The sequence below is a fragment of the Coturnix japonica genome, chromosome 8 (assembly GCF_054131305.1).
Source record: "Coturnix japonica strain WE chromosome 8, WE-NBRP24, whole genome shotgun sequence".
Classification (NCBI taxonomy): Eukaryota; Metazoa; Chordata; class Aves; order Galliformes; family Phasianidae; genus Coturnix; species Coturnix japonica.
The window spans coordinates 27,852,802-27,880,780 of NC_140670.1; the positions used below are offsets into that span (position 1 = coordinate 27,852,802).

The following is a 27,979-nucleotide window of genomic DNA, read 5'->3' on the forward strand; positions in this document are numbered from 1 at the left end:
GAGAAAACCACTGCACCTCAGTCCCACTGCATGTAGTGGCTGTAGGTACTGGAAGCTTTTTAATAGAGAAGTAAACAGTGTGAGTGAATGGATGCTAGAACCACAGCCAGCAGCTCTTATGCTGTGCCAACACATCCTTCAGTTCTGCAAGTAGTCCCATTGGTTTCAATAGGATTATGTGCAGGGTAAAGCCACTCAGCCTGAGGCAGGGAATCTGATCCTTGTTTTCAGCTGAAGATGTAAACTCTGGGACAAAGATCATTTCGATTTCACAGAGGCTCAGACGGGCTTTTGCTCAAGCTAGAGGAAAAGGTGACCCTTTTGTAAAGCAGCATATTGCCAGAAAGCCATTTATCAGTCTAAAAAGGAGATTTAACATCAAGTTTAAATCATATTTTCACCAGCCTCATTTCAAAAATACTGTGCTACAGATTACATTAGTAAAGATGAATTCTCCTAGAAGGAAAGCAAAGAGGGACAGAGCTCTCCACAAGGCATTGGCAGAACCCCTCCTTTTCTTCCCAAGCCTTAAGCATTGGCTGCATGCTCCCCTCCTCTCCTTGAAACATTGCTTTGTCCCATGGAAACTTGAGTACGTAGGATAAGATGTAAGGAACTCTCACCAGCTCATTTTATGAGCGTTGTAAGAAATGCCAGATGATTATCTGAGGCCTTCCCAACAAACCCACAGCTACGGGGGGAACACAGGGAGGCTGGCAAGATAGGGAAGTCCTGTGGCCAAAAATCTTTTGGAGAGAGCAGTTTCTCCTCCCACTTGCAGAGACCACACTTAAATATTTGTGGTATCATAAATATGCTCTTCTAGTGTGTACACTAATAGGTCTCTGGAATACATCTGGTCTTGGTGGATCTGGACCCTGAGGCTTGGAGCAAGGTAAGGAGTGTCCGTATGTGTGCTGAGGGTGTGGGGCTCAGTGCTGCTTGGTTGGATCCCATCCTGCTGCCTGGGGTTAGAAAGTGCAGTTTTCTATCGCTAACCTCGATTACTATAGATTATGTGTGATATGTAGGGAGGATAAGCTGCTACTATAGGGATAAAACAAAACAGACTGCTAGATGCTGATAGGTTGTATAGCCACTTACATATGCATGAAATTGATAGAATATATTCTCAAGATCAATGATAAAAACATAACTGGTAACGTGCTGCTTTCCCTCACAATGCAGTGATTTTATTCTCATAGCATCCCATAAGAAGGAGCGTGAAGTCTTAATCCCCTTCTTCAGTCCCAAAAGCTGAGGTCTTTCCCAAGGAAGGGGAACAGGAGAGGGTTTCCCTGTGCAAGTGCAGTGTAGGAAGATTTTAATGACTTCCTTCTTATTGAAAGTATAAATAGATTGCTGTGCCCTGAGTGCGAGAGCAGAAGGGTTTTCTTCTCAGGTGAACATTAGGAGGTAGGAAAGAGCACTGCAATAACCACCTACCTCATCAGTGAGGACACTGAAACACAGGATCTGTGACCAAAAGCAAACCTGAGTCACAGGAATACTCTGTGCTTATAGGGCAGCTTTCATCAGAGAAAGTGTCTTACCAACACAGAGAGGCAGAGGTAAAGACACAAACTGACTTCATGTCCAACTTCCCCTGGTGATGTCACAGAACCAAGGTCAGGGTTTGGCCCTATATGCTGGGCTTCCACATCTCTATTCCCTCACAAAGGGAGACCGAGCTCCACTGAATAGATGGTAACTGATGCACTGCAATCATGGGGACTGCGTCCAACATCAGAAATTGAGCACATTAATGAAAAAGGACCCAAGAGTTTCAACTTTTCATTCTAACCCTAAGAAAAACTTAATTTGGCACAAGCAGCTGCTTGATCTTAGGGCTTCTGCACGAGCGGGGAGTAGTTTGCTTAATGAAATAATATCCCAGGCACACACGAAGAGCAATTACTTGCTCTCCTATAAACCCTCATGTATTCATCTAGAAAAAATGCTCATGACTCAGTCATCTGGGATGGTTCAAGCTGCTCACCCTGCAGCGAGAGGCGTAGGCATGGCAATGGTGAAGTTAAAAAGGAAGACACATGACCTCAATTACTCACAGGGAGTCAAATTATGATCTCAGATACAGCAGTATAAATCCAGAGTCATTCCCCCTGAAGTAATTGGCACAATACCGTATTTCTCTAACGGACGGGAAATCAGAATGTGGTCTACAATCTTAGTATGTCTATGGAGATTTATGCAGAGAGGCTATGCTCTCCAATGCGTGGTTAGTTATGGAGGAGAAAAAGGTTGGAAAACATATAAAGTAGGAAAATACACTGAGTCTCTCTGTAGCAAGAGCAATAATTTATGACAGTGTACTTAACAGTGATTTCACTTTTTGTTTAAAATCAGGTTTTCTCCACTTTTTGTAAGCAGAGTAAGTAACTGCTCTACAGAAAGACTTCATAAGGGAATATCTGGTTGAACTCTTTTTGCTTTGGATATCATAAGTGTTGGGAAAAGGAGGATTCTGGCAGAAGAAAGGTGAGGACAATTAGGAACGTAAGGATGTACAGCTGGAGGATGACTACCATCATAGACCTGGAGTTAGAGACATTCCAAGTTCCAAGGAAGGAATGATTAATGTAACAACTACAATAAACCATCCTGGTGGGACATCTGAAATTGTATGAAACTATTTCCATCAGTACAGAACAAAGGGCCGAGATCTCTAAGAACAGGAGACAGGATGCAGCACCACAGGAGACCAAACAGCAATGTGTTATAAATAGAACCTCTGTTTGTCCTTTCTGAGCTTTTAATAACTGTGATATTCCCAACCTTAAGGTTTGGAACTGATAGATGAGGAGTTTACCCTATATATAAACATACATAGTTATATGAGTATTATGATGTGTGTTTTAATGTTTTCTAATCCTCCAGAGGCAGTCCAAACACACATTACATTAAAATACAACTAAGCCACACCAGGGTATGCAAAAGGATGCCCAAGGGATGCTCCCAACAAGCAGAGTGTAGGATTGCTGCAGGGCTGCTCCTCAGCAGCCTGGAACATCACACACTTCCCCATATGCACAGCAGTGCTTTGCATGTGTATCTCACAGCTCCCAGCTTGGCCTCCAGTCATTACCCAACTCAGACACCTTCCTGAAAAGCGCTGGCACACACATTGGATAGATATAGTTTGTAAGTATGCAGGAGGCACACACGCACACCAGTGAAGTTACGAACCTTGTAGACAGAGGAAAGTGATACTGCATCACACATGAAGAGCAAAGTAGGTATGTTTGGGTATGCATAAAGCATAGATACGTTTGAAATACATGATAGCATACGTGCTCTGGAGTGTAAAGCCAGGTCCAGAGGTATCACTGGGGAAACATCAGGGGTAGGTCATTAAGAAGCTGTTTGCACTGGCACTGCTGAAGCATTGGATGGAGCCTCTGCCTCTTCTCAGTGCTGTGACAACCTGAAGTGTTCCTGTGACAGATCCAAGAATAGTAAGCCTTTCTCAGCACAAAGTACAGCTGAACTGACAGCTTGCAGTCAGTCAGCATGTGAACAGGAGCTGTGTAGCTGATGGATATCTGTGTTTGCACCATTAAGTCTCCTGCCATGAATCCGCCACACTTCCAGTATTGCTGATGGAAAAGCAGGATAGGTGAACCAGCACCCCTGCAGCACCCAGCCTCATCCAGCTGAGCAAGGCACTACAATGATATTCCTGGATCACAGCGTGCTCGGCTCTGGTTTGGGCCCAGCACTACATATAGGCTAAAGCACAAAACACCAAGAAGTACTTAAGCCATGTTTCCAGTATTACTACAGCTACAAGTACTTTTGAAGCCTAATCTCAGTGCAGTTTTATATAACTTCAGAGATAACTTTTTTTTCCACTGCAATAGTGCATCTGCCCCACATTACACACATGAAGCACACAGCGCTCTCACCCAAGCAGGTGCTGTGCACCAGAACAGCAACTCCTACCTCCCACTAAAAAGCAATAAACTACAGTGTTCCAGAGAGACAGTTCTGAGTTCTTTGGGACAGAGAGTTAAAGGTCAGCCTCTTGGTGTAATGCTACAAAGGGATGGAAAGTACAGCACTAATACTAGGATGGCACAATCCTAAGCTGCAGCAAATGAAGACAACCCCAAATAAAGCATCTCCAAACACAAACTGCTTACCTTTGAAGATCACAAGTAGATAGAAATCTCCTTAAACAGGGTCTCACCACCACTGCAAACCCTTAAATGAGGTCTGGGAAGGGGTGGATCCTGGCTGCCCCTTCCAGTTACTCAGCTACATTGCATGCACCTGAGCTCCCCTGGGTTGGCCCTGCCTTCCCCCCAGGTGCTCAATCACTGCTTGAGGCCATGACTTAGCATTTCTGCTACACACTTGGCCATGCAAAAAAAATAATAAAAAAAAAAAAGAAATCAGTAATCGGGAACTTCCACAGGAGGGACTCACTGAGCCTGGCTGAGTTGTCAGCTTGTCACTGTGCTGATAGCACATGAAATGGGAAGGAACTGAAAAATCACATCAGCTGTTATGTCTGAAAAATTCCTGGGTGTCGGGGTGCAGGACAGTTGAAATGCATGTGGTGAGGGAGGAACAGCACTGATCACTGATTCTGTTATGGAGGACCTGTGCCTGCTGCGCATGAGCATTCCTGGAGGAAAATGGTTGGTATGGGGCATGTTGTAGGGTGAGCTTGGGGCTGACTAGTGATGAAGGTGGAAGGGATGGTGTATGAACAGCTGCTGAAGGAGAAAGTTTTCCTTCAGGCCTGGAACTCCATTGTGAAGTGACCATTGGTCCATCAGCCAACCAGCAACGTCAGCACAGGTCTCCATGGCAGAGAAGAGCAGCAGGGTACATAATACATTCACGAGATGAGGGTGATTGGAAACATCTAAAAGACCCTGAGAAGTTAAACTGTCCCCTGTAAAATCCGAGAGCTCATTGACAGCTGTGGGCTTACTGCTGGAAGACAATCAAGCAGCATAAGACAGTCTTTACAAACAGGTGAGATGCTGTTCTTTAAGAACATTTAAGAAAAGAGGTTTTAGCTGTTACGTTTAATTGGGTATTTATTTAATGTGCCAGATCCAACAGGTGTAGGTAATTTGGAACAGCTGAGGACACATCAACTTGTGTAATGTTAAGGCAGTTATTCCACAGAGGAAGAGGGTTGGAAAATAGTGTCTATTAGCATAACTATCTTCTCACACATCTTCTCTTGTCTTTGCGTAACATCTGATGTATTGTGGGTCCCTGCCAGCAAAATAAAACAATGATCCCAGCTCCGTGGGTCTGTTATTGTTGATTTATAAAATACTTACAGCTAGTTGTGTTAAATGGGCCCCTCCACTGTGAGAAACATACATGAGCATACAGCTGTGCAAGAGTATGCTGTTGTTATTATGTATAAAGGCATCTTCAAAATGTCTTTTTTTTTAGGCATTTCAACCACCGTACGGAAACCCATCTAGAAATAAACATAGCTGGTCTAACTTACGTAATGAATTTAATGGGCCATTCTTCCACACTGAGAACAAATCTAATAGGGTGACTGAGCAAAGCCAAACGTCTCCAGGAAATTCCTTTATAATACATGATTGAATAATTGTTTTTCTATTAGGGCAGCCAAAACATTCAGTGTCCTTGACAATACAGGATGTGTGCCGTAAGTTTTTGCCACTAAGCTAGGCATACTGTATCTGGATATGTGCCCAGCTATTTGAGTATTTCCATTTGAATGATTTATTCATTTTTCCAGAGAAAGACTACAGAAGTTATACAGAACTCTGCAAATTTCTTTCAGATCTTACAAAAGAGCTATAGGTGCCTGGCTGCCAAATGAATGAAATCTAAGGAATCCAGAGGCATTTACAGCAAAGCTGAGATTTTCCTAATGGATACCTATAAGTTATGCTTGTGAAACTCCTAAATCTTTTCTCAATAGAAACTGGGCACCTAGCTCCCTTTGCAAATCCTCATCTCAAGCCTGCATTCAAGTCCCTGAGTAAGTATCCTGACTTACAAAAATATTGGCCCTGCAGCTGCAACCACATATGCAATGAGAAGCTGCTGAATAGCAAACGTGAAAATTGGATTATTTATTCGTGTCTGAATGTGGTCCTAGGAGCCTAAATTGAAATGCCTTTTAAAACCTAGAACCAGTACTTCTACCCTCTGAAGCAGCACAGAACAAAGTGCTTTGCAAACTTCTCAGCTCATGATGTGAAACTATTAATGCATCGATGCAGCAGAAACAAACTGAGAGACTGGTGTTCCAAAGTGGTAGTTTAAGCTCTGTTCCTCTTTCCCAACCCCCATAGCCCCCATAGGCTGTTGTGATACATAGGAGTAGGAAGCCAAATAATTTACATATTTGGGGGATTTTTTAATATATATATATATTTTTTTTTAATTTTTTTTTTGGAAGGACATTGTGTATTTCAGACACCTACCTGCACCCTCTCTCTGGGTTTGCAGCTATAAAATGTATATAATCATTACCTCACTTTGTTTTCTGGACATATGGTAGTGGATTTGAGATAACCTGAAAACCAGCATGTAAGTATTGACATAGCTATGTGCTATGGTGGGAGGTGGGGAGGAGAACTCTGGGTTTTTCAAACTGTAGCTTGGGAAAAGGTGCTGTATATTAGTGTCAAGTCCTAACTCTGTCTACAAGATCTTATGGCTCATTTCCTGTAGCACAGCTTTCTCCCTTCTATCTTCATAGGGGAGGGCAAGTATTTTTCTTCTGTGAATAAAATATTTGCCCCACTAAAGTAGTCTCAGGTCAAATTAGTCATGTAGTTGAAGCAGAAAACTATTTTTGGCCAAGGTTTATAGCACTGAAGAGGATATCCAGATCCTTTACCAAGTATTTAAGGCACTCAGCCAAGATGTGGGAGAAGCAGGTTCAGCTCTCTCTGGGGAAAGGCATTTGAATCCAGCCTCTGGGAAGTAACTATAGTCAGCGTCTTGCTCTATAGGGAAAGGTGGGATGAGAGAGAAAACATGAATCAAACAACTAGAAACTTGAACAGCATTGTGTCTCCATTGAGCTGTAGGTCCTTCTTCAGCTCTCATTCTCCAGGGAATGCAGATGGGTGACTGCTGAGACATCAAATCAGTGCACGAGAGGGGTAACGTTTGTTGAGTTTATTAATAACACAAAGCAAAAAGCACCCAATTGGGGGCTTTCATCAGCTCTCTACATGGAAAAACGTGACCTCCTAGTGGTGACATTTCATTGTGTGTGCCTCGTAGCCTTGCCCCTCACTTTTATCTGAAATCCAAAAGCTCACCAGGTTAACTCATATTTTCATGCAGGATCCTAAAGCCAGCTGAGCATTTATCATCCTTGAGGAATTCGGCCCGTAGAGGTTTAATCAGTTTTTTTCGTACACACACAAACAGATTCAAAATGTTCTTGCTCAACCAGGGGATAAAGAGTTCTCCCACTATCTCAGTTCTCAATCAGAAAAGCGGTCAGTTCCAACATGCCAAGATTCTCCCAAAGCCTTAATTGCCATCATCTGTGTTTACTAACATAGGCTTATAAGCATCCTGAAAAACAAGGACAATACCCTTTTCCATCATGAACTTAGAAATCCAGATAGTCCCAGGCTTGTTAGATGTACCTGTAGCTTTGACTCCTCTGATAGGAATAGAAGATCCATGCTTCAAAAGCATGGATTGGCCAGCTTCAGCCAGCTGCCCAACCTCTCAAGAACAGAAAAGTTAAAGGCCATAAATCCAGCTTGGAAAAGTACAGAGTATTAACTAGATCTCCCCCATTCACTTAGGTTCTCAGGGTTCACTTGGGTTCACTTTTCCTTTCAAGTCACTGCACCATGCTGTAAGACATTGTGAAACAGGTTTCTCACTGTTAGTACCAAGTGTGGGTGGATGCTAAAGAGTCTTATCTCTAATGAATCCTCATCTGATATAAAAATGAGCTACAACATGATTGTATTCCATCTGAGGACTGGGCTATACACAAACAGTGCTGGGATCACACTGAATTAAAAATGAGTGATTGTGCCGTGTAGCAGCTATTGGGTGATCCAGCTTGTTTCCTTGGGAAACAAACTCAGCTCCTGGAAAGAGCCACCACAGTGCCTTTCCTTTCTCAATGAGCACCCCAGCTTGCTTCTCCCTCCTCCATGCTAGAGTGCAGCAAAGTCCAACCAAGCTTAAATAAGGAAATATGACCAGGTTTAGGATTCAAAGAAGTGAAAAAATTCCACCCTTCTCTGCCAAAACCCACGTATTTAAACTGAGTGTACTTGCAATTGGACAAAAACAAAATGAAACAACCAAAACAAACTGAATAATTTGATGACCTGGGATCTCAGGTTAAAGAAGATGAGAAAGAAGTTACATTTCAGGAAGTTATTGATCCCCGTGCTTTTGCCTTACGCTCATCTTTGTGTCCAAAAGGCTTTTTGAAGTCATTTTCTGGGGATTAAATACTTTTCTGACCAATTCTGTTTGAATTCTTTGAGGAACAAGTAGCTGCCTGCCTGTACAATCTAGTATAGCTTTCCTACACAGTCTTACTTATGCTCTAATCATCAGTGCAGGAATGAACACAGATGTATTTCAAGCTGAAAAAATGTGCATCTAGGTTCTGATTTTCTGTTATTCCTTTCTTTTCCCCTTCTAATTTGCATGCATGCATATCTGCTCTTCACAGATACCCAATTATATCAAAGTTTCCTCCATCGTGTGATATCACAGAGTCATGTACTTTAGTATTCTTACTTCTGAGAGCCTGGATCTTGTTAAAACACTCCTCTCTACTACTTTCCCTTGATATGCTAGTGAGGCATGTGCTGTCCTTTGCTCTAAGGCTTCTTTCAATTTCTTGGCTGAATAAAAGCTTCCAACAGTGATTATTGCTACAACGCAGAAGAATCCAGTTTACCAAGGAAGAAAATAACAGAATTTGGGGTTTTCTGTAGCACGTAAATGTCTTTCCAGAGCAGTCTGGAGAAGGAATTTGTTCACAGATTGCCACAGCTATTAATAAATGTCATTAGTAATTTTTTTTGCTGTATTACGCAAAATAACATGAATTCTTTCCTCATAAATTCCAAGAGAAACTCCTCCCTGCACAGTCCTCTGGCTGACAAAGATTGTAGGTCTAATTATTGGAACATGTGCTTTTAAGTGTTTTAGTGTCATGTATTCCTTTAATTTTATTATACAGTAAGCCTGCTCTAGGAATAACATTATTAAAGTTTCCATTCAAAACAAAGATCAATCAAAGAGACAAGCAATTATTTCATTATCCTTAAGAAGCTCATAACATAATGAAAGGAATGTTAAAAATAAACGAAATGGGTGTACTTGATTGAAAGAATAGATCAGTCATAATGACTTTTCTCAGAGAATAAAAAATTAACCAGGATTATTTTTTTGCAGTTTTGAATATATTATGGATTCTCTGTTTCTAATGATTAAATAGGGAAAGCTTTCTCCAGTAATAAACTTAGTGAGATTAGTAACAGTTGTACCTGAGTAGAAGGAGTGAAGATTGAAAGACAAAGTTGTAGTTTCGTAGAGCAGGAGGGGTTGAATAACATTGAGTTCGACCAAGCCCTCTCTGAGTCCTCAGCCCAGAGGCTCAAGGGCAGCTCAAGATGGTGGGCAGCAGCCTGAGGATGTGCTTGGCCCCTACCAGCAGGTCTCCAGCCTTCCAGGTGACTTTGGAAAGTCTTGAGAGTGAATATGAGGTACAATTCAAGGGAAGGCCCTGTATTGCCCCTTCTAAGACAGCCACTCTAGCGAAGGAGGTTCCTTTGGAATTTCATAGAGCTTGATATATGGGTCCCACTATAAACTTTTTCAACTGGCAATATTGGAGCCTTTCTGGGAACAGGCTCCCCATGGTATCGAGCTGCTGGAGTTCAAGAAGTATCAAGAAGCTCTGTCATATGGTCTGATCTTTAGTCAGTCCTGGGTGGAGCCAGGAGTTAGACCCAATGGTCATTGCGGGTCCTTTCCAGCTCAGGACATTCAATGATCCTACAAGGTCAGATGCGAAAGGAAGAAGTAGTGTGCAAGGACATCAGAGAACTTCTGTATTAGAAAAGTCCCTCCAAGAACCTGCAAAAATTAAAATCCAGACAGATAAGAAATGGAACAGTGGAGGAGCTTTTCACTCCCCTCAGTCATCTACCCTGACCTGACTTGTGTGAACTGAAATGGGAAAGTCTAGCCGAGACTTCCTTTGTTGAATACTAAATAGGCTATGGTACCACAGTGATGGCAAAGGCTATAGGGTTTCAACAGGCATCATCTGAGCCTTGACTTCCAGAAACAAAATCCCACTTGCCATTACTGCATCCCAACATGGTGCCATTGTTGGTTTAACCAACTTGTCAATCCATATAACCAGTTCATGCTGCTTTAGTTGTATGAACAAGTACTAATTATGTTGTCCTGTATAAAGATGAGGCAGCTGACTACATATCATGCTTTCTTCTTGACCCTTTGCACCCTTTTCTGCTGTTTCTCTCAAGAAGGTCTTGTGGAAACAGTTCTTTTCACACGCTAAAATTGTTATTTCTATAACTCAAAATACTATGTGTTTTCAAAAGCTTAGTATGGAAGATATATTTCTAAGTCATGTTTCTTTTAGTGAACACTAAATGCTGGCCGTAGACAGCAATAGACTCAGGGTTTGGTAGTTAACCAGTAAAAATACTAAAACAGGCAAAGTCTGTCATCACATAAGAGACAGCTTTCAACTTTGCTAAATGTCTTTCTACTTACAAAGTTAATGGAAACCAGTCACAATGATAAAATCTGTGACTGTCTTAAATAGAAAGAATTCTTGGTTCTTTGTGGTAGAAAAATAGACTGGAATTTAAATTCTTGGGTTTTCCCTCCTCATTTTTAATTCCTTTCATTTGATTAAAAGACTTGAAAATGAACAGTCCAATGTAGGGAGAAAAGAGAAACGTACACTCGGTAAGATAAAAAACCAACCATTTGAAAAAGGCCCAAACCTTGCAATTATGAGAAACCCAATGGCCTTAAAACATGAGGACCAGAGCAGATAGAGAAGGTAAACAGAACCTCGGGCAAAACAGGGTGAACACAGGATTGTAACTGGAGGATGCCTGATAAAAACATGACAGGAGAAACCACCATGCAAACCACTTGCAGCTCAAGAATAAGAGCAGTAAACAGAGATTAGAGTTGCAGATAAGAACACGCAGAAACTTTCTGAGAGAAATCGAGGATAAAAAATAAGGGCAATATTAACATAAAGAGAAATCTCAGAGAGATTTGATCTGTGCGAAAAGGCCAGCAGAAAGGAGATGAAAGAGAGGAACCTGGAAGCTACAGAGTTCTGGGCAAATGGCAAAGGACAGAAAACTGCAGCTCTTTCTCCTTTCCTCCAACATCTCTGCCTGAGGTAAGAAGCTCTACTTGTAAGGCAGCATAGTACTGCCATTGCAGCCTTACTGCAGATGTTTGATAGAGAAAACCCACATCAGAATGGCATGAATCATTCCTGGAAGGTTGTATTTCTCCATGTGGAACAGACTGCCCAGGGAGGTGGTGGAGTCACTGACCCTGGGGGTGTTCAAGGAAAGACTGGATGTCGTGCTGAGGGACATGGTTTAGTGGCAGCTATTGGTAATAGGTGAAGAACTTTGTGTTTGCAATTGTGAGCAGAAATGTTCAAAAAACAGAGAAAGTTTGAAATCTCACATATGAAAGTATATCATCAAATGGCCAGGTGTAGGAGAGGTGCACAGACACCTGTGCTGCAACGGAGCTCTTAAATGATTCCTCTTAAACATTTAAGCTAAGTAATCCCATTCGATATGGAGCAGCACTGATAGTTTTTCTAGTTTATAATAGTAATGGACAGTACATCATTACTAAAAACATAATATTTTTGCACCTGGGCTCTTTTATGATAGTGTTACTCCTGTACAAAATTAAATGTCAGCAAGAGAAGAATGATTCTAAAATGAAATTGTAAAGAACTGTGTTATTACGCTGAGGAGGTGGTATGGTGATTTAATACAGTGAGTAGTCACACCTGAGTAATTAAAGAGTTTGTTTTCACAGGGAAGCACTAAGTTTACTAAAGCAAAAGAGAAGTATTTTGTTACAAATAGATTATCGTAGTGCTTTCACTCAACTTGGTGCAAACCTTCATATGGAAACTGGGATTTGACAGAAGAAACAGGGGAGGGGGGAAGAGAGGAAAAAAAGAAATGAAAGGAAAAACAAGTGAAATGTTATCAAAGCAAGGTCCATAAATACAAAGTGCTGTAGATGACTCCCAGTGCAAAGTCCTTTCTCCGCAGCTGCAATAGGAGCCCAGTTCCTAGCTCTCCTGTTCCGTATGGGCTGCTGCAGGCAAAGAGCTGGGAGCAGGATTAGGAAGTCTCCCACTTCTCCCTGGTGCAGGTAGTCCGGGTGCTAGCAAGGTTGTTTGACACCCAGCATCACGTATAGGCCTGGAGAGCTTTTATAATTCTACTCAATAAATGTACAGCAGGTGCTTAAGGAATGCAGAAGAATGTCATACTTTCTCATCACACCAATGGGAACAGTTGGGAGGGGCCTAATTTCTGGACTGCTTGCAGATTCATAAACTCTGTATCATATCTTAAGTGAGTTCTGGGCCCTGCAGTGGAGGAGCTGTTGTGTTTCTGACCAGAACAGTAGGTTTGAGCAGCATAAAATCTTGATGAAAGTATTTGGGAATCTCAGTTCTGTTTAACAGCAGAAAAGCTGAATATCTATAGACAGGTGAAGAAAAAGAGCACTCATGGCCCATGTTACCTGCCCACCCCTCAGCTTCTCATGCCCAAATCACTCAAATTAGCTTTCAGATCACAAGGACAACATTCTTATAGAATATTTTCCCATTCTGTACCTAAAAAATGAGTTTCCTGTAATTTCTGTAGCTTCCTTGTTTTCCTTCAGTGCAGCATCCCTTCAATGTTGCTTTGCAGATTTCTTGCATCACTCTATTCATTAGCTGTAAGGGTGAAAAAGAGGAAAAAGGAATAAAGCAAAAATAAGGATCTGTTCCCAAAGCCAGTGAAAACAATGGGAGTCGAAGGAACTGGCAATGACCAAACATTTTATTTTCCCCAGGAGAGTAGAATGATCCTAGCCAAAGTTTCAGAGCATGAAGATCCTAGTAATTCATTCAACACAACAAAACAGGAACTGACACTGCATTTAGGTTCTTACTCCTTGTTAGTCGTGGCACTCACCTCATATTACATTTGAGCAGAGTAACAGTGATTGTTATTGCATTAACCGAGCACAGCGAGGTCTTTCATCTTCCTATGGGATTTCAGGCTGACTACTGTACATACAGTTTCTGACTGCTGAAAGCTGAGGGTAACTCCTTAAAAAGATATCATCTTTTTTTTCCCCCTAACTTTGGAAATTACAAACAGAAGAGCCTGGGATGTAAAGACACACACAGAAGGAAATGATCTGGGAGAGGAGCCCTTAATAAGCTAAATAGGTTCAGCCTAATGTACATTCATGTCTTCATTAATTTAGTGGATGATTTTCAAAAGAACGAGCCTCTTTCACTGGTGCAGGCAAAGTGCAGCTAAACTCACCCCCTGCTGATGTGCTGTGGGTAAAATCATCCAGAAATCACTTAATCTGAAAGGAAAAATCCTCTTAGGTATTTTCCCAAAGACTCCTTGAATAGGCTCAGCATAGGCAATCGTACATGGGAAGAAAGCAGTTTAGAGGGGAGATTTTCCTACAGCACAACTCCTGCATTTCCTCATTTCCCCTTTCCTGCAAGCAATGGATCTGTCCCCTCCAGATCTGACAAGTCTTTTTTGGGGCTGACGGATAACATTTTAAAGCTGTTGTTTTGTCTGGGCACCTCACATGGAGCATCACATCGGTCTGTGTCCCAAGTAGCATGCAGCTGGAATTCAAACTCCATAAATCAAGTCAGAGGAAATCCCAGGAGAGGGAGCTGTCACATGGGGTCATGTCAATGAAAAAAGAACAGCTTTTAAGAAGTGGGCATGTCTCAGCCCATTGGTGCCAAAGAGCTGCTCATTAGTATCTGTTTGAATGTCAAGAACATCTCTGTTTCCATCCTGTCTGCTTCACAGCACTCATTCATCAACAGAGAGGCTCCACGTGCCAACTACCAGCATCCACAGCGAGCAGGGAAAAACAGAGTGACTAAACACTGCAGCCCAATGGCTCACCCAGCATCCTGCCTGCTGCAAAGGATGGGCTGAGGCTGCAAGAGGCAGCTTGGAGATACCAAAAACTTAAGTGAAAAAATGTACACACATTCTTCTATGAAAATAACCCACCTCACCTCCACTGAGGAAAGTCTAATGCGAAAGAACAGCTGCTCAAATACTTTTCTAGGGGGAAAACCATTCGAGTTCTGGGAAATAGCTGCCTTTCCATCTTACTAGTCCTGGGATAGCTGCTGGTTCAGTTCAGAGGTTGAGATCATGGAGCATTCATTCATGAGTCCTGTGTCATGGAGAGAATCCTCCAGATAGGGCACTTCAACCTCCTTGTTCTGCTTTGAGCACATATTTACTCTCTCTCTCTCTCTCTCTATATATATATATATATATAAATTCACAAGACTTACCTTAGTATGATCTTTATCTCACTGGTGATCTAACTGCTGTGAACTTGCTGCTGAACACTACTCTTAATGCATGCAACCTACTCCTTTCTTGGGAGCCTGATATCAGCCATGGATTTCAACATCCCAATTAGCAAATTTACAATTATAATTTATTTTGTTTTTCCTCTGATGCCATCTAAAATAACCTTGATTAAAAGGAATCACATTCTGGTTTTGATTATCCATGCAGCTTGCAACTAGCATTACAGTTTTGCTTTGTTGTTTTCCTTGTATGCTTGATCTCTGCATTTGAAGGCTCACAACACTTCATACTTGACCTCCATGATGTTTCTGGTTTCTTACTCTGTTAATGTGACCAACAGTAGTTTGTAATACATACACAGAAGAGTCTGTCATACACAGTCCTTGCTGGATGACAGAAAGACAAAGCTCTTTGGCCTGATATTCTTCCTTCTCTCCCAGTCTGTGAGCAATGTTGCTGATCCACATCCATTAATGTTTTTGCTACCATCCTCCAGCAGTGTGGGAAAACAAAAGACAGACTCTTCATGTCAACCAGAAATCTGGAAAAAATACAAAAACAGGGTTTCATAATCAAAGAAATGTTTCTGTCCTAATACAGCATAAAGCTGCAGCAAAGAAAATGAAATATATTTATGATTCCCCTGCAGTAAACATACTTGCAGTCTGAAAAACAGTATCAATATACACAGAGATCATCTACATGTCATTGTAACTGCGCACTGCAATTGAAAAGCAAATAGCTTTTAGAACACACTGAGAAAAACTCTAATTTTAGGCACAGAGAGCATGTGTTCACACCGCCACATGATGGATGCATAATAGTGTGCTCCAGACAACCAACCTTAAAATATCTGAGACCTTATTGTGTTATTGGTGTTTATAGTTTGTACTGCAGTCATGCCTTAAAAACCCTAGGGCCTCAATTGTGCTGTGGATGGCATAAACAGAGCAAAAAGACAGTCCTTGTCCCATAGATACTCCAGACTAAATGAAACCTTGTCCATCACCTTCTTTTCAGCCTTATAGGTCTTCTCTGCCTTAGATCTCCAGCACATTACCTCTCCCAGGTAGGAATAATGTGCTTCTAGCATGTCTGGATGGCGCTGGTTTTTGAATGGGAGTTGAATAAACAAAGTACACTGAGAAGAACTGTCTTTTTTCTTTTATTTTCTTTTTTTTTTTTTTTTTTTTTTTTTGAGAATGGACTCCAATGGTTTTTTTGGATATTTACACTGGGATTGTTTTTTGGAACCCGCAGAAATATAAATCGTAATAACTCATAAATCTTATTTTCTGTGCTGTTGTGTAATTCCATTGTAATTCTCTGGAATTCTATTGAAATTCTTCTCACAGATGCCTCTGTCCTTTGCTGGATCTGGCCAAGAATTGAATGTGGGATGATGAGGAGCCTTAATATGATAGAGGAATATGACCATCAACACTATTGTGATTCTAAGCAGCCAGATTCTTTTACAGTTCCTTTCTCAAAGGCCATGGCACTGAATGAACCAACACTGGAGTTAAGCACAGAGGAAAATTTACTTGCTTCTGATTCTATCTGACTAGCAAAATAACCTTTTCTCATGAATTTCCTGCTGTTATTTTTAGGAAAGTAAAGGTAAGGTAAGAAACTTAGTGCTATGGATTAGTTAGGCTCCTAAATGTTTATTTTCTCTGACAGAAACAGCTGAAAACTAGTTGATATCAGCTGCGTTTTGGCACACATTTTGGATCAAAACTGTTTCTGCCTTCTTCACAACTCTAGGAGCACCCTGGGGCTCTCATAGCAAGTGATTTGACATGCCCACCATTCCCAGCCTTCCCAAGGGCCTGCCCACTTCTGCTTTTCTTCTTGGTGTCCTTCCAGCTGCCCACTGAGCCTCTTGCCAGACTTACCTGCGAGGAAGCTTCTTCCAGGTGGGATCTCACAGTTTTACCATTTCCTGCAGCTCCCATCTCCACCTTGAGCACGAGCATCCCAACATGAGAATTGTGGCTGACTCTGGTCCCATGTTCTCTTCAAGAAAGCAACCATCCCAGACATGACAGGAGAAGCCTGGGCTTGCAGACAGGATAAACAGTGCAGGAGCCTGGTGATGCACAACTTCTGGTTCTTCATCACCCCAGACTCATGCTGAAGAAAATTGTTGAGGTCTATGAGCCTTCATGGACCAACTCAGTGCCATCATCTCTCATCCCAAGGGATGTTACAGCAAAAAGCCACTGGCGCCCGCATGGTGCAGATGTTCTGAGTTTGGTAATTACTCAGCAAGAAGATTAAAGATGTTAAAGTGGTCACCTCAGTGGTCAGCCAGCCCCATGTCTCCAGCCCAGTCTATGGGTCCAAACTCAGCTGCTAATGTTGCTCTTATTTATTCTGGGCTTCTGCTCCTGCCCACTCATTTACTGAAGCAGCCTGTGAGTTGCTCAAACCCACAAGAGATGGCTCCATTTCTCTACCCAGCCCCATCATGATCAATTGTTCCCACCACTTTGCAATCTCCGCAGAACGTGCGCCAGTTTTATTTCCAAGAATGCAATAACACCAACGTTTTTCAATTATTCAGATAGGTTTTAGCTTGTCATCATCTTCCATTCACTTGAATTGTTCACCCTCACCCTACCTCAGCTCACTGGTGTGCTGAAATGGGCTGTGTGAGGTTGATCCCTACTGCAGCACAAAGGAGCAGGATGCTGTTGCCCTGCCATGTGTGGCGACGCTGCGCTCCTCTGCATCTGGTTTCTAAACAAACCCTCTACAACAGACCAATCTGTTAAACCTTTGAGAGCCTCATTTCCAGGTTTCAACAACATTCTCTTCAGAAGCGAGCACTTCACAGAGTTCATTTAAGGTTGTCGAAGCCACAACTTGCTGTCAGCACTATTTACCACTTCAGTGGCTCAGCTAAGGCCTCAGCTGCTGCAAGCCAGCTCAGCACTAATAGCTGAGCCCTCCTGATTTACATCAACCTCTGCCAAGCTGACAGCCGTCCTCCACTGCCTCCCAGTAGCTGTCTGTGTACACATTTGTTGCAGACAGCACAAAAGCAGATTTTTTTCCTGCCACCCCTGTCCAGGCCTTGTGTTTATGCTGGAGCAGCCAAGCACAGTGGATGCCTCATGTTGTGCAGTCAGCTGGGCCCCGCAGCCTGCTCCATGCATGCAGTACCTGAGGCTGCCTTTCAGGATCAAATTTGGGATATTTCCTCCACAGTCTTGCTTCCTTTATGGACTCTAATCCCTTACCTCACTGCAAGCCCTCACCTCTGTATGGTAACTGGGCAGAGGGAACAGAACTCCCTTGTCCCAGACATCACTTAGTAATTATCTGCAGTTTTCCTAAGCAGAGCAGCTCAGCTCTTCCACAGTCAAAGGCCCTTTTACCTGTTTATTTTTTCTGTCATTCCTACCCCTGTTCCTCTCTGACTCCTCAGAACCTGGCTCCCACAGACCCAAGCCTAAGAACCCCAAACCTTCTCAGACCCCTGCCAGCTACACATTAAAACTATTGACATCTTTGACTTCACACCCTCTATCTTGTCCCAGACTTCTGCAACACTCCAGAGCCTATAGAAAACAAACCACCAGCAGCCCCAGCCAAAGACCCCAATGGCATCTGGTCCATCTGTTCCATGGCAAACTGGCAGCACAACAATAACTTCCAGTAAGCTGAGGAGCGGATGGTTTTAGTGAGTAAAACCACTGCGCCTTCTGTCTTTTATTTCGATAGTAAATTTAATTTTATTATCTTTCCCCTAGTCTGCCACAGGATTGTGCTGAGGGCCCTCACAACTGAGTCACAACATGGGAGGTTTAGACCCTCCCAGTTACTAGGCTGATAAAACACAGTTTGCACCTCCTGCAGAAGCCTGGCTCTTAACAATGAGCTGGGGCCGCATGCAGTGAGCCCCAGACATCCTATTTGGGGAGCTGCTCACAACATGCTGGCAGTGGCATGGTGCAGAAGGGGAGCTTGGGGACATCAGAATGGTGGCTCTTGTGAGGTTTCAGGAGCCCTTGTAGGGAGCTGATAGCTTGCTGGGGAGCAATTACCATCTCTACCATATATTTTTACTTTTAAAACTTTACTTCAAAAACCCAAATCTGAGACTTCTTACTGCATGCTTCCAGCAGCTGGAGAATTAAGAACAGCCTTACATGTAGCGTGAAGAAATGGTGAGAGCTGGCAAAATGATATCATCGTTTGACAAGAATCATACAATCAGTGAGGTTGGAAAAGACCTCTGAAGTCATCCAGTCCAACCATCCACCTACCAACAATACTAACTACTAAAGCCACACATGAATACAGTAGAAGCATAGAATCATTCAAGTTGGAAGGGACCCTTACAGGTCATCTAGTCCATATCCTGCTTGATAGAGTGGTTCCTCCCAGAATGTCTGTGATTCTAGAAACTTAATGTACAGATCTCTCGTTTTTGTGCCCTTATGAGATAATTCTGAAAGAACATACCAGGATATTGTGCTCCTGCACTGTTTGTTAATAGTTTCCTGCCTGCCTTAAGGAAAAATGAAATATTTCTTCTCTGAGCTTTTCATGCAATCTTCTGGCAAGTCAAAGCAGAAAGGAAAAACTATTTACACTATTTTATTAGGCCAAATGTCAATTTGTTTTTCTGAAACCTTTACCAATCTTCCTGGCATTTGGTACGCAAACAGAAATATATATATGGCTTTCATTTCTTGTGGCAGGGCCTGAAATATCCAACAGGCTGATGAACAGAGCTGTATTTCTTTCATGTGTAAGAAAGGCAGAGACTAAATGTGCTAGAGAAGGTGGATAGCAGCTGGGTAGGAAGGAAAGGCATGGAATCACTTTGTTTTTGTGAGTCTTTTTAATCAGGTTTCATTAATCTCTGCTGAGCCTAACGACAGACAGCATACCTCCCCTTTTGCCAGAATCTTGGTCCTGCCTGCAAAAAGCAGCCATTCTTCCACATGGAGAAGATACAATTGGAGCATTTCTATTCCACTCAGAAAATTCACCCTGTTTCCAGTTCAGCATCTACATGCACAAGGAGTTGCATTTCACTGCCTGCCCCTGCCCACCATGGCCCTACTGCTCTGTATCTGAGCGGGTCAGCCTCCAGTCCCCAGGAAAACACTTATCTGCTCACTGAGTTCTTTCTATTAAAGAGAGAGGGTTTTGTTTTTTGTTTGTTTTTCTATTTCTGCCTCTTAGGGGCCATGGAGAGACTCATAAGCAACACTCCCAGGCACTTGGTGGAAAGAGATATATTCTTTTCATACTTGATTTTGACCAGGACAGTTTTCATATAGAAAGGCAATAGTAAATATCCAGTCCTAAGTTACCCCCAAAAAGAGCGGTAGTCAAAATCCAGTTAAAGAAGGAAAGATTTACTTACCCATGCCAAGGATCAAGGCCTGTTAAATATCCCAAAGTAGGGGATCTCCAGGTAGAGAACTCTCCCTTGTGGCAGTCAGTCTTTAAATGAGGCTTAGAAAGGGGTAGAATCTGTTTTCACCTGTGCTCACAGGACTGGCTGTGCCCCTTCACCAAGTGCTCAATCATTGGTTCAGGCTGTGATTTAGCAATTCCCATATAGCTTTATGGGTAGTAACCATTATACCCACAATTATTTATCATCAGACTTGTGCCATGTTCTAATTACATTCAGCAAAGCACAGGGTATGAACCATGCATCAAGTTTCTATGAGCTGGAACTCTTGTATTCCTAGTCTCACTATTTATAAGAACTGAAAGAAGTCTGGATTTTACTTAAAATATTAAAATACTTTTTTACTTAAAATATTACTCCAATGGCTCAGTGTATCAGCAACCTCTGGTATTTAGTTTTGGAGCCTCACCCCATGTCAGGGATGTGTCTGTAAAGTATAACTCACTCTATTATTAGACTTCGTGCATCACATATGTGGTTATTTTTTTACATTTGTGATGTTCTCAGAAGAGAGGAGTCCACCAAATTCTCCCTTCAGGTTGGGTATTAGGAAAAACTTCTTCAAAAGAGTCAATGGTCACTGGAAAGGGCTGGCCAGGGGGTTGGTGGACTCACTGTCCCTGGAGGTGATGCGTAGATGTGGTACTAAGGGACATGGTTTAGTGGGCAATACTGGTGGTAAGTGAATGATTGGACTAGAAGATTTTAAAGGTCTTTTCCTACCTAAATGATTCTATGATTCTATACATGACTTATTGGCTCTGGGCTATTGGCATCAAGAAGTCTGAAAATTAGCTTCTATTACCTACAAATGTAACTGCTTTCTCCATTTTCTTAGTCTTTTTGCATTTGTTAACTCATCAAAGAGGAATCAGGAGGCACCTGGCGTTAAAAGACTCACCCAAGGTTGCAGAGTGAATCAGTAGTGGAGCCCAAATGATGTCCTGGAAGCTCCTTCAACATATTTATTATTTTCATCATATTCTATAGTAAGAGTTACTAGGAAGAAGTTTATGAATGTTAACATTCATCTGATGAATAAAAGACCAATCATTCCATGAAGAAATGCAGTTGGCTTGATAATGCTGAAGGATTCCTAAACCTATAAAACCCCTGTTTGACTCTCCTCCTGCTAGTGTCTATTTAAATGACAGCTGGTGAGAGGTTCATAGAGACTTTGTCTCTACCAGAAGCTCAGGTGGTGCTCTGCAGCTCCATGATGTCAGATCTTTCCAAACTACTTGGAAAGTATAAGGGAGCACTGGGATATCACTGCCCAACCAAAGTCCCTTGGGGCTTCCATTCCCATATGTTCTCAACCTTCTTCCAATTACAGCACTGACTGCTGCTCCGAGTCCAGCAGAGTGGCCTGATTTTAGATATTCTCCTAAGAGTGACCCGTAGGACCAACCCCCATTTGAGAAGGATGGTTTTCAGAGTGTTAGAAGCAATATACATCACTGACACTGCAAGTAATTCCTTTGAAGTATCACAAAATGTGTCCAAGAGGCACGATGTTCCTTTCCTGGTGCTCTGCTCTCCTGAAATGGTTTCACATAACAGCACAACTTTTAGCAAGGAGCATTTTGCCCAACTCAGATCTTTTCCATCTGCTGTGGTCTGTGCAGGGTGCTTTAATATTTTGACCTTCTTGGCTATTAGCCCACTGAAGCTGTCTGTTAGGATGAAAGAAAAAGGTGAGATTATATTCTCCCCTCCTGGCATCCTAACAGGCTTCTATTTTTCTGTACTAATCCTGCTTATGGCTGATAGGTTTCTAAGGAAATGCTGTATATTAGATATAGCTATAGGCAAAAAACTGCCTTGAAAAAGAAAAGTATTGCTTTTATTGAACTTAAAACCTAACAACCTGCTTTCCTCTACTTGTTTTGAAAAGAAAAAAAATCAGTTTTAGAGGAAAAAAAAAATAATAACAGATCAAATATTTTTGTTTCCTGCTAAAAAAATTTTAGATTCAGCCAAAATAGAGATATATATTTTTAACAGATTGTCAATGAAATCTCCTGTACACAGATAAGCAATAAAAGGATGGCACATGGCCCAAACAGCGTACAATCTAAGTGATATTTAGGCATACTTCAAGCCTCAGCTATCACAGAAATTGATTTATGCTCCCTTTTATCTTTTTTATTGCAGTTTATTTCTTACGTCTTCGGCCACAGATGAAGGATTATTGCAGATGGCTCAGGGCAGGGGAAGGAAAGGTGAGGCTCACTGGGCTCTGGCTGTGTCCAACAGAGATGAGTTCTTATGGGATGCCCCAGTTCCAGGCCAAACTCCAGCGGCAGGGGATGGGACCTCCCAATCCCAAGGCTGGCATGTTGGGATGTGGTTTTTCCTTCTGTCTTCTGCACAGTCGCTGGGCTTGGATGCATGTTCAGGACATAAACTTCCCCAGGACCTGGAAACATGAGTGTGCTGTGTCTGGGTCAAGCTTCACTCTGTTATAAACCCACTGTCATTGCCTTCTGGTAAATGGTGATCAATGCATGTTTTACAAACCACAGGGAACCATGCAGTTATCCAGCGCCTTTCACCAGCGGCTCTCAAAGTACCGCACAAACAAATAACCAAGTTCTACAATAACTTTATATTGCAGCTTTTCTAGACAGTGGGAAGCTGACATCAAAGGAGCTTCCCACCACTGTACAGCAAAACTGCACAAACTTAGGGGCACAACACAGGAATCCTGATTCCAGCTCTGATTTCATCTCTCAGGCAAAATTTCTCGACTTCCTTCTGGCAATTGGCCCAAGGTTCCTGTTGCTGCTGGCCAGAGATAGGAACAATCATTCATACCAGCATATATTTATTCTCTTTAAAAGGAGCACATAAAATGAATGAACCTGAGAGAGCAGAAGAGATGCTTGGGGAACAAGGGGAGTCTTTCCACGTGGCTGGTCAAATACACACCAAAATCAGCAGATGTAGCAGGACAGGGGGAGCAAAGCAAAGCCCATTTGCTGCTGCTTGGGTGCTGCCCTGAATTTCCGCCCTGCCGTGGTCGGTCCCAGGCTAAACAGTTATCAATGCCTATTAATTAATAGAAGCAGCAGCCCTAGTGAAAAATCTCAGGTCCCCTACTCACAGTTCTAATCACTTCCCCAACCTACTTCTAAAATTAGAAACAAACAGGCCCCTTCTAAAAGCAATAAACAGCACTTTAATTGGACTGAAGCCTATAAATCTGTCAGCAGCTAGTTACTCCAACTCCATTGTGTGACCAGCGCCTTTGAAGCCCCTCCCTTGCCTTCCACCACTGTGCACTGGGATGCAATGTGATGGGGCCGTGAAGTGTAGGGCTGGGGGGGTTGCTCCAGCTTGGGTGGACATCATAACAAGGCAGGAGGAGAAGCTCAGGCTGCAGATGGCTGCTGCATGTGGTCTGTGAGCAAAGCAACAGAATCATAGAGTCATAGAAAAACCCAAGTTGGACGAGACCCATAAGGATCATTGAGTCTAACTGCTTACATGAGCTGATGTACTGCACTTAGAAGATACATCTCACATCAGGGCCTTGGGAAATGCATATCAAAATGAATTTTGCTTAGCTAAAACTGCTATTTTTATCTTTGATTTTTTGTCACCAAAGGTTGTTTTAAAAAAAAATGACACCTGGTTTGAAATAATGCCACATGTTAGTGTCATAATGCAGCAGAACCCAGCAAACAGGTACTAATCAGTCCAATTTCCCCATAAAGGAGGCTGTGTAAAGGGAAAATAAATTCAACAGCTGAAAAAGGAGATATTTTTAGTAGTACCTCAAGAACAAGTAATGATAAAATACAAAAAGGTGTCACTGAGTAAAAAATGCAAGATCACTCTGCAAGAATAAGGTGAGGTGGCACACAGGCATTTTATAGGCAGAGTTCCTGAGTCTGTGAGAATAATCATAGAATCATAGAACTGCTTAAGCTGGAAGGGGGATATAAAGGCCATCTGGTCCAACTCTCTTGCAGTGGATACCTACAGCCCAGTCAGATGCTCGGTGCCCCATCCAGACTGACTCCAAATGTCTCCAGGGATGGGACATCCACCACCTGTCTGGAAAACCTGTGCAAGTGCTTCACTACCCTTATTGTAAATATATATATATATATTTTTTTATATATATATATATATATGTACAATATAACCTCCTCTTTTTTAGTTTGAGACCACTTTCCCTATCACAAAAGACCCTGCTAAAGAATCTGTTCCTTTCTTTCCTGTAGTCCTCCCTTTAGATACGAACAGGCCACTCTTAGGTCTCGCCAGAGCCTTCTCTTCTCCAGACTGAACAGCCCCAGCTCTCTCAGCTTGTCGTTGTAGAGAGGTGTTCCGTCCCTTGGGTGATTTTCTTTCACTCTAATTAGCCAGGAAAGACAAGGAATGCCAAAGAGCAATTATAGAAAATACATACTTTCTGTAGCATGGAGACATCAGCTTGAAGTTCACATTAAACCCCTCTCCCCCTCTAATGAGATATACCTTATCCAACCCAGAAAGATGCAATTAACTTGGGAAAGGATGCAGCCTTTCTCAGCGGGAAGCAAATGGTTAAGGAGGGTAGGAAGAACTTGTGTTAGGTGAAGGTCTGATCCTGAAGGCTCTGGTCACCTCATGGGCTATGAGGACCAGCACATGTGGAATCCAACCTGAGGGCTGTTCTATCCCCAGCAATGGCAACGTTGAAGTTGTTTTGCTTTTTTCTAGTAACATTTGCTATTGTTTTAGGGGCACTGTGCCCCCCAGGACCCTCCTCAGCCTGGAGCAAGGTCAGGGGGAAAGGCCCGCTCCCCAAATGGGACACAGCAGGGCAGATGTGGGCTGCAGGAGGCACAGGCCAGAGGCAGCACGGAGCAGCCATTGCCATTGTTCTGTGGGGCCTTGTTCACAATCTCTGCACGGTTGGGCTGTAGGAGCAGCTGGGAGCAATTACGGCACATGAAAAGAAGGGCACGGGATTAGGCAAGTGATGAAAAAGCGAGGGGACCACTAGATTTATCACTGGCAGAGCAAGGCAGCCCCTCTCCAGAGCTGGCCCTATCCCGTGTCCCTGTCCTTGTTCCTATCCCCTGGGCAGGAGTTACAGTGCCAGGAGCTGCAGGAGGGAATCTAGTTGTGAAGATTGGCCCTGAGGTCCAGAGGATCAGTCTCCCTTTGGGTTCCACCAAGAGGACAGGGTGAAGACCATGGACAGATTTCAATCTCGTCCTCACTTTATATGGGCAAAATAAATAAAAAATAAAAAAGCAGATGAGGTACAAGTTTTGCATTCCTTGTGAAATTTCTTCAGCTTTTCCATATAATCAGCATTGTAAAATAGCAAAAAAAAAAAAAACCAAAAACCAAGAAAAACCCAAAAATCCCTTGTAGCTTTCTTTTTTTGTGAGGACTGAGGAGTACAAGAAAGGTTACTCAGAAGGTAAAGCATGTGTTTGCCATCTTAGCTCCTGATATGGAAACCATATGCTTAAATACAGCACCAAACATACTCAATATAACACTCTTTTTTATTAAAGGTGGTTTTATAAAAGCTATCCACCTTCCATCCACCGGTGACTCCCAAAGAGGTCACATATTCCTCATTGCAACTATCAATATGTATTTGGGGTAAATTAAACTCCAAATAGACTGTTTCTGATTATTACTGCAAAGGGAGCAAGAGGCCATCTTATTTTCCCTCACTGATAAATTAAAAGAACTGTAATGGGTGATTTCTGCAACCTGTAAAAGGGCAAAACCATCTGTAACTCATTTAGTGTTGCTTTAAAGAAAATTTATTTGATTAATTTGGGTAGAGTATAGAAAGAATATAGATTGAAAAAATAGTAATAATAAAGCCCTCTCCTGCTCAAGAGGAAGAAGGGAAGAAGCAGCAGAAGAAGAAAACTCTGACCCAGAATAAACATTTGAGGGAATTAAAACATGCTTCATGTGTTATTAGAAATATTTGTTATAGAGGCTGCTGCCTTGCTCTTGAGAGAGCTGTTTTTTGCCCTGCCAACAAGAAGACCCTGCCACGACATGGCTCTAACAGCACCCATGTCACAGAACGTCTTGTCAAATAAATCGTTGTTAAATGCAGCACCTGATAGATAGATAAACAGATATAAAACGAGTGGAGAGAAAGAAGAGGGAGAAAGGCTGGCAATTGTCCATTCTTCAAAGCAGAGTTGATGGTAGTGACCCAAACTTCACCACCTTTGTATGGCCTGACAAGCAGGAAGTAAAGAAAAGATCAAAAGAAAGTGGAAATCAAAAGGATTAATACATTGAAATTCTTCTGTTTTGCCACAGGCTGTCACCCTAGCTCCACGCATGGCTCAGCCAGCCAGGCGTGCTCCATGGAAAGCAAAGAGAGAGAAACAGCTCTAGAAGCTAAAAAGTTTTCTCCTCCTGAAATTTCACTGGCCCGCAGGTTACCCGCAATCCCTACTCCCCTGCTGACTATTTGGAGAACGATATTAAATAGTAACGATAATAAATACTAATAGGCTAATCTCTGTAAGCCATGCCAAATTCTATGGGGCCAGGGTTTGGCAAAAGTGGTCTGCCTCAGATGTGGAGTATCTAATGACATCTTTACTGTAGCAGGGTGTGCACGTGGCAGGCGGGGATGTCATTTGCACTCTGACACAGGCTAAGTCACTTACAGCTATGGATCTCATCAGAGGCTTGCACTGGGCCCTGGCCAAACCTTGCTTAAATCAAAGGGCGGGTTTGCCTTATTGTCTCTGGGCTGCTTTTCACTCACCCTGGGAGGAGGCAGGAGGCAGGCAGAGCTCCAGCCCACTCAGCCAAAAAGTCTGGGTCTGATCTGCTGAAACCGTGAAGGATCTTTTCTTTGGCTTCAGTGAGCCGTATACCTGGGCAAGCCTAGTGCTCTGTGTGGTTATTTGTACTCGATGACCTCATATTGTCCCTTTTTCCTCTCCTCTGGGTTATCTTAAAGTCACCCATTTTGTTTTTCAGAGGTTGGAGCTCAAGACATCTGCTCAGAAATCCATAGGGAGACATGTTATGGTGTTCAGCCCCTCTGCGATCGATCGATGTGATATGCCTACACAGCTCTGAGGCTCTAGGACCAATGGAGATGGGTACCTGCAAAGATCTGGATCTCCCTTGCAAGCTGTGACTCAACCAACTGCATTCATTCACCAATAGCACCAGCACTGGCGTGATCCTATAGGAAGCTCTCCATCACCCCAGGACTGACATACTACCTACCATGTGCCTCATCTCTCTGTGCTGAGCTCCTCATGAGTCGGTTGGACTGCATCCCTACAGCCACATGGCTCACTCTCCTTTGAAGATCTTGGATAAAATCACCCTTTCCAGGACAAGGAAACTTCTGGCTTTGTAGCTTGCAGCGGAAAGCACAGATGGACCTTCACACTGTAGATAGGAAGAGAGGAAAAAGCATGAATCTTTTCAGGTTATTTTGGAAACAAAGCAGTAAGAATTTCTGGAAAGCAATAACGCAGCATATTTGCAACACTGGGAAAATGACAGAAACCTGGGAAATACTCATCCAGATACTTTATTGCTACAAATTTATTTTGTTATAATATTTTGCATGAAATATGTTGATTTTCCTAATTAAACAGTAGCTGAAGTGTAGGTGTTGTTCTTAATTTACTAACAGCTAAAGCCACCCTTACCCTGCTAAGGCCAGATCTTCTCCATGCATTTCTGACTTTGCTGTTATTTGTGCAGAGAAAGATTCAGTGATCCCATGGTGCCCTTCAGCTCCTTTCGCCACAGAGGGAAATCAGCTTCAGGCCTGCAAATGCTCGAAGCGCTCAGATGTGTTTTTCATATTCAGTCTGTCCAGCTTCATTTTGTTTCTCTGGTTGTCTCTTCATCCTGA

At 42.6% G+C, this 27,979-nt stretch overlaps 2 long non-coding RNA genes across 14 annotated transcripts in view; one reads left to right on the forward strand and one right to left on the reverse strand.

The window, feature by feature from the left end:
* Positions 1 to 27,729, forward strand: LOC107316207 (uncharacterized). Of its 2 annotated transcripts, XR_014948955.1 has the most exons (3): positions 3 to 895; positions 22,261 to 22,328; positions 27,082 to 27,729. It is a non-coding gene; the product is annotated as an uncharacterized LOC107316207 (long non-coding RNA). The 2 variants fall into 2 exon arrangements; XR_014948956.1 differs by lacking the exon at positions 22,261 to 22,328 and having other exon boundaries at positions 1 to 895.
* Positions 1 to 27,979, reverse strand: part of LOC107316206 (uncharacterized) — a 67,870-nt gene that overhangs the window by 13,779 nt on the left and 26,112 nt on the right. For 4 of the 12 annotated variants that reach the window (XR_014948948.1, XR_014948943.1, XR_014948944.1 and 1 more), the window contains 4 exons: positions 27,337 to 27,504; positions 15,018 to 15,201; positions 12,914 to 13,018; positions 7,144 to 10,113 (listed from right to left, as the gene is read on the reverse strand). This is a non-coding gene — a long non-coding RNA (uncharacterized LOC107316206). Of the gene's footprint in view, positions 1 to 7,143; positions 10,114 to 12,913; positions 13,019 to 14,638; positions 15,202 to 16,558; positions 22,526 to 27,336; positions 27,505 to 27,979 lie in introns of those variants that run through there. The other 8 variants (XR_014948951.1, XR_014948946.1, XR_014948954.1 and 5 more) reach the window with 5 other exon arrangements.